This window comes from Humulus lupulus, chromosome 7 (genome assembly GCF_963169125.1).
Source record: "Humulus lupulus chromosome 7, drHumLupu1.1, whole genome shotgun sequence".
Classification (NCBI taxonomy): domain Eukaryota; kingdom Viridiplantae; phylum Streptophyta; class Magnoliopsida; order Rosales; family Cannabaceae; genus Humulus; species Humulus lupulus.
The window spans coordinates 55246869-55258673 of NC_084799.1; the positions used below are offsets into that span (position 1 = coordinate 55246869).

An 11805-nucleotide genomic window follows, 5' to 3' on the forward strand; every position below is an offset into this window, starting at 1 on the left:
TCTCCCCTGGGAAGACGTACGATGTGGCACGTCTTCCCAGGGAGACGTTGGAAGTGTGCACGTCTTCCTAGGAGAGACGTTAGAGGACTCCCATTGTCAACATTTAATTATTTTATTTTGATTTTTTAATTTATTCTAAATAGCGTCTCCCACTACTTTTAATAACTTACCCACTTAGTCATAAACAATAGCTTTTTATGACTTACACCCTTAGACTTGAAATATCCATGAATACTTTTAATGTCTTACACCATCGGTGTAAGTCATTATAGAGAGTCATTAAAAGTAAAAATTGTTGTAGTGTTACAAGATGTAGCATTTAAATACCCAATTTTTTTACGGGAAAAACACCCAAAGTTGCTAAAATGTAGCATTTAAATACCCCATTTTTTTTTGCGATAGGAATACTCAAAGTTTCTAAAATGTTGTTGTAGCACACCAAACTCTTTTATTATTATTTGTTTATGTGTTTGGTTATTTTAGTTTATTTATTTAAGTGTTAAGTGTTTTAATTGTTTTATTTATTTAAATAGTTGTGATTGGTTGTGCATGTGTTTTGATTGTATCATGTGAGTGATTGGTAAGTAGTGATAGACATGCATGGTTGTGTGTGTGCAAGTGCATGATATGCATGGTGAGCATGCAAGAGAGTAGACTTGAACCTAGACTAAATTGTGGAAATGAGGATGTTTCCATGTTTAGGAAATTCTATCATAAATGGAGAATGTTCTAGAAATGCATGTGTTCATATTGTGAAAATGAAACAAATAGAGAAGTGGTGAGCAAGGAAAATAATTGCCATTTTTAAATTCCCGTAACTCATGGACCCAGCCTCAGAAAACGACCATAGCTTGAGCTATAGGAGTCCGATTTTGATTAAATTGGCACTGTTAGAAAGCTAATTAAAATATCTACAACTTTTGTGAAATAGAGTTTTCCTAAAATGCAATGAATAAGAGTCAAAATGGGGACCCAAGCTATGGGACATTTTGGGTTGCGAAATTATTGTAGAGTTTTGATTTAGGGTAAGTATATAAAGAAAAAAATGAATATTGGGGAGTCATTTTTTTCTTGGGGCTGCGAAAATACAGAGAGGAAAAGAAGAGAAGTAGAGGAAGGAAGAAAGAGGAAGAAGATCTAAGGTGGTGAGTTAAATTAGTTCATGGCTTTCTATTCTTCTTCTATCACTAGAAACTAATCTAGGATTTATGTTCTTGATAAGGTTGAACACATTCAAAGGAAGGGTTCTTATTCCATAGGTGCTTTAATTGGTTAACTATATTAGGAGGTAAGGAATTATGTGTGGTGATTTGATTTTTGCTTTTCATCTAATCCCTATCATTTACGCATGTTAGGGTTTCTTGTTATGCATGTGTTAATCTTCTTCTTTCCTCTCCAAATTCTAGATCATGTATGATAAGTTTTGCTTTATTTCATCATTGATTGGTTTGTGATTTTGTGATTGGTGGTTTCATGGGAAAACATATTTGATTGGTAGTAGTTATTTTGCATAAATGATATGTTTTGTTTTGATACTCTTGTTTTTGGTAATTGAATCCATGGTTGTTTTGGAAAAAGAAGATGAAAGTTTGATGAATATATGTTTTGGTATCATTGGATATTGGTGGTTATAGTGAGCATGAAATAGTTTTGTGTTATCTATTTATTGTTCTTATGCCATGATTCTATGTATGATTTGATGATTTGGAATGGAAAGCATGTTAGGATTCAATTCTTTTTTCTTTTTTCTTTTTGTTATGTTGTGATTTCATGTTTGTATATTAAAGTTGTGTTGTTGGTTAAGTTATTCTTGATGCCTTGATTCTATGATGGATAATGCAAGTTTTAGTATTAGAAACATGTTACCATGCTATAGGTTACAACCAACTAAAGTGAATTGGGTTCTAATTGTTGTTTTAATTCTCTTTTGATTTGTTGGATAAAAAGCATGATAAATTTTGAGAATTAATTCATTAACTTTTTATGTGTACTAAAAAGGGTTTTAGTGTTTGTTTTGTTTCATTATTTTTATCTTGAATGATTGAGTAAGAAGCATGCTAAGTTTGTGGTATATTATGTTATTTCATTATAAATGTTTCGGCCATGAATACATTTTAGTTTAAGGTTGTTTTGAATATGGTGATAAGTCTTGCATGTTTAATATATGAAATTGAGGTGTTCAAAGTATAGGAAGCATGTTAGACCTATTTATGTGTTGTTGGAAAATTTATAAGTGTGGTTGATTTTGTGTGCTTACTGAATTTTATTGTTAGTATGTTAATTAGCAAGCATGAGTAAAAATGTGAGTGAGTTGCATGCCATTAATTCATGACAGATGTTAAAGATAAAATAAGTAGTTTTGTATATTTTATTCTCTTATTCCTTTAAGAAAATCCATGATTTTATGTGAATTTTTATGCTTAAAAGATAAAAGATAACAAATGAGTTACATGCTGATTTTTTGTTTTAAAAGTCATGAGAATAGCAAGCATATGAATGTAATAGTAATTTTATGCCATAAAGATAGTGTATGAATGGGCTATAAGATTTTTAACAAGTTTTGAATTTTTATGAATATCATAATTTTATGTGGTTATGTGTTCTAGAAAGAGCATTAAAAATATTTCACATTTTATTTTTAATTTAGAAAAAAAACGTTGTTTCTTATTTTATGGCTAAAATTTGAAAGCATGATTAAAAGTTGAACAATTATTTTGAAATATGGTTTCAAAAATGAGTTATTGATTATTAAGAAAGTTTATGCATATCATCAAATTTAGCTTGATTAGTTTGTGAGTTTGAATGGGATTTTGGAATTAAATCTTAATGCATGTTGTTAGAGTGATTTCAAGATGACTAATGGTAGCAAGCATGCTAGGAAATTATTCGGCAATTAATTTAAAATGTTTAATTAAGCTTGCTGAATTTTTGTAAAATCGTCAAGAAATAAAGAGCATGATAATTCAAACTTTGACATAGTTTTTAAGAATGGTCTCACGTATGCATGTTACATGCAAATGCATTTTTACGCATAATTATATGTTGTTTGAGTAAGTCTAAGGTCCTCGTTTGAAGACCTTTAATGATAATTCAAACACACAGAGGTTATTCTGGCACCTGAGATCCTGATTACCTCACAGACTGGTTTATGCTTTACTGCTTACCTCATAAAATTGTTTGCTTGATTTGTTATAATAAATTTTCAGATAAAGTGTATGAGATTATGATATGTCTATGATATGTCATTTTAAGCTTATGTACGATGAAAATAGTTTTGTGTTGTACTTATGTGAATTGTTGTTTTTGTTTGTACTTCCTTACTGAGCTTTTAGCTCACCCCCTTACTTTCCCCCTTTCAGGTAGGCGATATGTTTTCTGATTGGCATGCATGGTGATGTGGGACGTTCCTTGGTCTAAGTTAGGGGTGCACATGAGTCGGGTTTTCGGGTTTCGGGTGCATCGGGTTCGGGTTTCGATTTGGGAAATGGGGTACCGAAACCGCTCCGAATTTCAATTTTTTGGGTAATTTCGGGTTTCTGGTTTTGTCGGATCGGGTGGGGTCGGATTTTGGGTGGGATTAGGCCGAAAATGGGTTTTGGGCCTAAAATGAGCCTTTGTAAAAAAAATTAAAAAATAGCAATATTTTGACACTTTTTAAAAAAATTTATTACTTTTCACATGTTTTTTTAACTTTATTGTTAGTTTGGTTCAATTGATTTTTTACAAATTGCCTTGGTAAATTTTTTTGGAAGGGTTGGGTCATGAGATTTGAATTAAAATTAAAAAAAAAAATTATTTGTTCGGGTTCGGGTATATGTGTATTTACCACACCCGAACCCGACCCCAACATACTCAGGTTCGGGTCTAATCCTGTAATGACCCAACTATTTCTAAAACTTAGATCATTAAACCTACTAGACATAACTACTACCTTGAAGACAACATTCATGAGAAAAATTCATAACTTTATTGAAAACTTTAAAATAATATTTGTAATACATAAATGAGCTCATTGTTTTAAAAAAAAAAATATAACTTTAAATGAAATTGTTTACATAGCTAAATGCGGAAAAATACATAAAAATTGTAATTTAAAGAGACTAAAGAAAATAAGGTCGTCCTCGAATCAACACGCAGTCCATCCACTCCATTCACCTCAACACACACACCAAGCTTCCAAGAACCCCTCCGCCTTTGTATCTATTTTCCTGCATCACACTAAAAGTAAAGGAGAGAGCCTAACGCCCAGCAAGGAAAAACTACTAACAACATAAAACATATACATAAATCATATCATAAACTTATACTATAAACATATATCTCAACTATAACCCATGTGCATGGTAAACATTGGGGTTTGCTAGCTAAGCAACTATAAGCCTCAAAATACAATGAGGTTTGCTAGCTAAGCAACTATAAGCCCCAAGAACATAAAAGTGTTAGGGTTTGCTATTTAAGCAACTATAAGCCCCAAAAACATATATATCATAACACATAATATCATATCATAACATAACATACTATAGCATAATCATAACATATAAGCATATAAAAACTATCCTATTTTTCTTACCAAAACCAGGATAATTGAGAACAAATGCGGAACTTGGAACACTCCTAAAACCAACAATAAGAATGGTGAGTATTTCTAAAGAGTAAAGAATAAATGTGGAAACTAAACCTTCAAGATGAAACTTACCAAGAAAGATCTTTAAGTTTCAAGAGCCTAGTCAAAAACCAATATCAACAGTTAGGATCTGAATAAAAGGACTAAAGAAAACTAAAGAGTTTTAAAGGATTGAATTCAAAGAATAAGAGTACCTTAGTTGACCTTATGGATTGGTCTAACTCCAATACCGAAATACACTAAACCTCACTTCCCAAGTATTTTATAAAGCTTAAGAATGGCAAAGCTTTTTCCCAACCCAAGTGTTGATCATTCTATGGTAGTACTAGCACCTTGGAGTCTGATCACAGCTGAAGAGTGAGTGGAAGGGCTGGGTACTAGGTCCTATTTATAGAGTTCTAGGGATAAAATATCTTATTTTTGGCTTGAATAAAATAATGAATAATAATTGAAAATATTTGAATATTCATCAATCAGAAGCTGAAGACTCGGTCAAAACTATCCAGGGCAGGTCTAAGGAGTCAAAGCTTATTTTAAAAAATTAAAAACAAAAATAAATATATATCTACTAAGGGCGATATATCACCCCTATGTGATGATATATCGACTTCGCCTTATTCCCGAGCCTCCATTCGTACGATCGTGCAACGTCAACGTGTTTTCCATATTCTTCGTCAGGCGATATATCGACTCCTAGGTTCGATATATCGGCATACGTGAATATTTTAAACACATAATTGTACTTTTTTCAGCATAATTAAGGTTGAATAACTACTTTGACTGAGTCAAACTACGACCCTAACAGTTTCTAGTGAAGACTAAAGCTTATATTTCCTTATTTTATCATTAAAATACTAATTCCTTAATAATTATGCTTATGACAAGTGTCATAATCCTATTGGTTCTATCTAAAGCTTAGGTTATAATAAATATCATATTTATGACCAGCAATATTAATCAAACCTTATGTTATAATTAATATTCTTAAACTATAGGTTAAACTTATAAAATTCATAATTATTGCTAGGAGTTTCCAACAAAGTCGAGGTTTAAACCAAAATCCACGAAATCTAGAATACTACAACTACTAGCAACTAGCTAACTAAGTAAACATTCTGGAACTCTACAAATCCATCCTGAAATTAACGGGTTTGGCAAAAAAGCGGGTTATGCGGGTTTTCGGGTTTTGCGGGTCAAATGTTCACCCCTAGTCTAAGTATGTATGTCATGGGACTCTGATGAACGGAAAACGATCTAGCAACACCTGAGAATTTTTTTATGAGTTTATCCTGTTTAATTGTGTTTTTCGTGGGGCTTTAACATTTTATTTTAAATTGCATGAAATTCATCATGTTTTTATTTTAACAAATAGGCCCATATTGCATGATTTGATAAGACTCCGTTGAACTTTTAAACAATTATGGTATTTTTCTAAATAAATATCAATTAGTTATCTCATTTGCAAAAGAAAAAAAATAACACAAATGTATTTTAAGTTATAAAAATCATTAAAATTATATAAATATATAAAAAAAAACCTAAATTAATTCTAAGATTAAATAATAGTTTTATTTAATGAAAATGGTAAATAAATATTTTTTTATTATATTAACGTTTTTTTAATAATTTTTTTCTCTTTTGATAGTTTTCTAGTTATAGATTTTTCTTTTAACTATTTTCAATCAAAAATATTTTTTAATTAAATAAATGTGTTGTTTTGTAACACTTAAAAAAATAGTTTTTTATTTAATTTATTAACAATTTGACAATTAAACATAAAATATTGTTTGGTAACTCTATTTTTATTTATTATTTTAAAAAAATTTAATTAAAATTTATTAAATTTTGAAAATAGAATTTTTTTCATTTTCAAAATTTTTTTAAACGGTTTTCAACTTTTCGTTTATTTTTTCTTCTATTTTTCAAATCAGCACCTCAATTTATATTGTTAAACAAAAAATAAAAATATAAGTTATCAAACGCATTTATTATTTTTTATTTTTAAAAACAAAAAACTACGATTTTGGCCAATGACGAGTAGACGTCAAAACTACAATAAACCTTCAAGAGAAAAATACGACACTTATAATTTTATAATGGTTCATCCCCAATTTATTGGTAATAGTCTAATCCACTTGGAGTTGTGATATATATCTTACACTTAAGATCAGATGAACTTGAGCCAACTAAGTTTCTTAAGTGTAAGTAGAAAAATATATAGTTTCTCTCTCTAAACTCTCTCAGAAAATGCCCCAAGAATGCCCCAAGTAACAGTCCCAAAGTCTCCAAACCAGAGAGTTTTCCTCAGTATAAAAAGATCAGATCCCCCCAAAATGATGCCATGAGCCATTTATTTATAGGCTCATGGATCGTACACCAGATATTCCCTTTTACCGGGTCTTTCGTTCTTCCAACAAACTTTAATTAGTCAAATATAAATGATTTAAATTACAATAATATAGCTATTATTCCGGGATATATGAGAGATTCCCGCGGCAGTTGAGAATGATTTGGGTTGAAGTTGTTACTGAAGACATAGGTAAGCACCTCTCATCGGCAAAGCACACCTCTAGCACACCTCTGGTCGGTATAGGTAAAGCACTCCTCTAGCACACCTCTGGTCTAGCATGACACATCTCTGGTCTAGCAAAACACTTTACTGGTCGGCCAAAACACATGACTAGTCGGCCAAAACACATGACTGAAGTGACTAGTCGGCCAAAACACATGACTCACTACAACAAATTTGACATACAATGACTCCCTACAATGTCTTACACCATTGGTGTAAGACATTAAAACTTATCAGGGGTTTTAAATGTCTAATGGTGTAAGACATTGAAAGTTTTTATTAATGACTACAATTGGAAGACATTAAAAATGGTGGAAGACGTTGGAAATAGGTTGAGAAGTGGCCAGGGCGACATCTAATGTCTCCCACTGGGAGACGTGGGACACGTGGCACGTCTCCCACTGGGAGACATTGAATGTATAGATGGGTACATCCAACGTCTCCCACTGGGAGACGTGGGACACGTGGCACGTCTCCCACTGGGAGACATTGAATGTATAGAGGGGTACATCCAACGTCTCCCACTGGGAGACGTGGGACACGTGGCACGTCTCCCAATGGGAGACGTTGGATGTACCCCTCTATACATTCAATGTCTCCCAGTGGGAGACGTGCCACGTGTCCCACGTCTCCCAGTGGGAGACGTTGGATGTCCCCCTGGCCATTTAATGAATTTTGGGTCTTCTTCTTCCTCATAACACCAAACAGAGAGAGCACACCAAACAGAGAGCACGAAAGGGGCTGCGATTTTAGGGTTTTCAAGGTTAGTTTTTTTTAATTTTTATGAATTTTAGTTAATTATTTTGATAAAAAATCATAGGTTTAGCATTAGGATGAGTAATATACATGATTTTGTGTTAATTTTACATTTTTATGCATTTTTTTCTATACATTGTTAGATTTATTTGTTTTTCCATGGAGGTTTTTTTATAGATTTAAGATTTCATAGTTTTTTTTTTAATTTAACCTATCACATTGTATATATTTCATTATAATATACATGTTCATGATTTTTTTTAATTTTTATCATTATTTATTTCGAAATTTAGATATATTTTTGTATGTATATTTAAACTTTTTTTTTTTAAATTCTAACTATTTTGTTATATATATAGTTATTATGTTAAAATAAATTTATTAAATAATTTTAAAAATATAAATATATGCAAAAATTTATGTTTTTGTTGATTATTGAGATTTTAGGTTATGAAATTTTTTATTGATTTTTTGTTTAGGTTATAATTAGTGGCTCATTGGAGTTTTTTTTTATTTGTTTACCAATCAATTACTTATTAGGAATTTAGTGATATTTGTTTAGTAATGTTTAACATATTAATTAATTTAATTTCGTAGGTTGTGATTTTGGTGGTGAGATTTTAGAGAGTACTTTGCATCAAAACTTCTATATCTATCAATCACACATTTGAGGTAATTAAGTTTCTAAAATTATAATAATAAGTTATATATTGCTAGATATTTAGTGATATTTTATTTATTATTTATTAATTTATTTATATTGGTTTGTGGATTTAATAGCGAATTCGATTACTACTTGAAGTAATTTTGCTAGCTTTTGAATTATTAATTGCAAGAGGTAAATATATATTCTCTTACTTCTACTTTTAATATTATTAAACAAATGTTAGAAGAGTTTGAATATCTTAAATATTCATCCATAGTGAAGTAGGTTCTGAGATTAAAATTGTGTGCTGCGGTGATAACGGAAGGTTGAGAACTTGTGTGTGTGTATTAGTGAAGTAGGTTTTGAGAAATTTGACTGTGTGATGCGGAGCTATAAGGAAGAAACTTATTGTATGTTGTTTGAATTGTTTGTTTTGCTATTCACATGTAGATGGTTAGGTCACTATTATAGGGGAAATGCTGCCCGATTTTATCTAGGATAATAAACAATTAATTTTATATAGGCATTCTATAAGGAAGAAACTTATTGTATGTTGTTTGAATTGTTTGTTTTGTTATTCACATGCAGATGGTTAGGTCACTATTATAGGGGAAATGCTGCCCGATATTATTTAGGATAATAAACGATTAGTTGAGAACGGGCATTACTTGATTGAACATGCGAGTCCCAGGCATTACTTGAGAACGGTATTATTAATTAAAATTTACAAATTATTTTTGAAACTATAAATGTAATCAAATAATTAATTAATATATTTTACTTTATATTTCTTGCAGCTAACAAGCACATCATATACAGAGGCACAAATTGATGAGTTGCGACAAGAATGGGCGACATATATGTTGCCGATAATCCAAAGTTACCGACCTCGTTGATAGGTTTTTTTTTAATTTTTTAACTCTTTCTTCATACACAATGCAATATTTGTTCATTTTGAATATTTCTAACAAATATTGTATTTCTTGTATATATCTAACAAATATATTTTTTTATTTCAATTTAAATTAATATTATTTCAATTTAATTAATTTAAATTTAGATTAAAATAATTTCAATTTAAATTAATATTATTTCAATTTAATTAATTATTAAATTAATTTCAATTTAGATTAAAATAATTTCAATTTAAATTAAAATAATTTCAATTTAAATTAATATTATTTCAATTTAATTAATTATTAAATCAAATTAAAATAATATTAATTATAAATTTATTTAATTTATTTTTTTTTAAATATGGGAGACTTTCAATGTCTCCCATTGGGAGAGGTGGGAGACTTCCCACGTCTCCCAATGGGAGAGGTGCAAAGTCAAATGTTGACTTTCCACCTCTCCCATTGGGAGACGTGGGAAGTGACTCACCTCTCCCAATGGGAGACGTGGGATGTCTCCTAGGGACTTCCCACGTCTCCCATTGGGAGAGGTGAGTCACTTCCCACGTCTCCCAATGGGAGAGGTGGAAAGTCAACGTTTGACTTTCCACCTCTCCCAGTGGGAGACGTGGGAAGTGAGGCACGTCTCCCAATGGGAGACGTGGGATATATACCTACAATGACCCTAGCAACAACGTCTCACTAAGTGGGAGACATTGTAGACTTCCAATGTCTCCCAATTAAAGTCATAAAACCTCTGACTAGTCGGCCAAAACAGATGACTGGTCGGTCACAATGACTGACTGGTCAGTCAAAAATCTTTACCGGTCGGACATAAATTCTATCAGGTCGGTCAGATCACTTTATCACAACTCCGAAGAACCAATACATTTATTGACTATTAATGTGCCATTTACTGACCATGCATTGCCACTCGTCACTTCTGATTGCCACGTCATCGAACTAAAATTTTGGGGATAACATTTTCCCCCCAAGTTTATTATATGATTTACTCGCATGATAAACTTTTTCTCTAGCAAAATATTTTTGAGGCCATCCAAAAGCTTCCATCCGGTCAGTAACCTTCACTTTTACAGTAAACCCACGACTGAACTTTTCTTTTGAGTTCTTCAAATTCCATTTTTTGATCTTGTTGTAGTACCCCATGAGTAGGAAAACGTGTTTGCTCCACGTTTTTTGAGTAAACTTGTGGTTGCTTAGATGATTGGAAATGCCTATTCGGTCATCGGAATCCAAATAATATCTTAACTGCTAACCCTTGGGTGCGTTGTTTCCTGCTGCTCGGATGCCTGCCTGGCTCCTCGGACACCACTCCACATATATGCTCAACCTCTCGGACATCACCCAGCCGATCGGACACCTCTCGCTGGCTTCTCGGATGGCAGCCCTCGGACACGGACCCTCGGAAGCACCAGGCTCTTCAGCACAGCCTCCTCGGATGCAATAGGCCTCTTGGATGCACGGCCTAGCCGCTTAGATGCACACGCCAACCGATCGGACATGCACGCCCGTCCGCTCGGATGCATGCAGTTGCTCGGACACGCACTCTCCTCGGATGCCCATCCAGCGACTCGGACATGTGCAGCTCCTCGGATGTGCACGCTCCTCGGATGCCCAGCCACTCGGACACCTCCCAACCTTCTGACAGGTAGCTCCTCGGATGCCCCCAATCGTTTGGACACTTGCCACCATCCACTCGGACGCAGCCCCAGCTGCTCGGACACGCAACCAACCAATCGGACGCAACCCCCAGCTGCTCGGACACCAGCCTTCGGACGCGTGCGCGGGCCTACTTGGGCACACTCGGCATCCGCTCGGCCATCACCCAACCAATTGAGCATATGGCATAGATACTTGAGCATATGCCTAAAAAAACATCAAAACACCTTGTTCGAATCTCTCAAAAGTATTTTGAGAGATTGATTTCTCTCAATCAATCTTGGGGAAAATTGACTTCTCTTCCCAAAGACATTTTTTCACTATGTAGTGTTTACTTTGCATTCATTTGTTTGTGTTTGTTTGATTGACTCCATGGACTCATCGCTATTAGTCATGCTCAACAACAGAGTTTCCTACTCAACCAATTATATATGCTCAGTCGACCAGGAAAACTTTGCACCTGATCAGCTAAACTTTGTACCTGGCTAGTAGTTTGCTCTTTATTCTTATGAAGACAATTGTTGCATAGTAGCTTTGATATTTTTCTCGTATAGCCGAGCTGTTGGCATTTATACTTTACTTTTCTTTGCTAACTTGAAACATTCTAAGTCTTTTTAGACTTAAAAAATTA

General features: G+C 33.0%; 1 long non-coding RNA gene across 1 annotated transcript; it reads left to right on the forward strand.

The window, feature by feature from the left end:
* The first annotated feature begins 1025 nt into the window (after positions 1-1025).
* Positions 1026-3564, forward strand: LOC133789613 (uncharacterized). Its single transcript, XR_009873634.1, has 3 exons — positions 1026-1145; positions 1223-1288; positions 3360-3564. It is a non-coding gene; the product is annotated as an uncharacterized LOC133789613 (long non-coding RNA).
* Positions 3565-11805: the final 8241 nt, after the last annotated feature.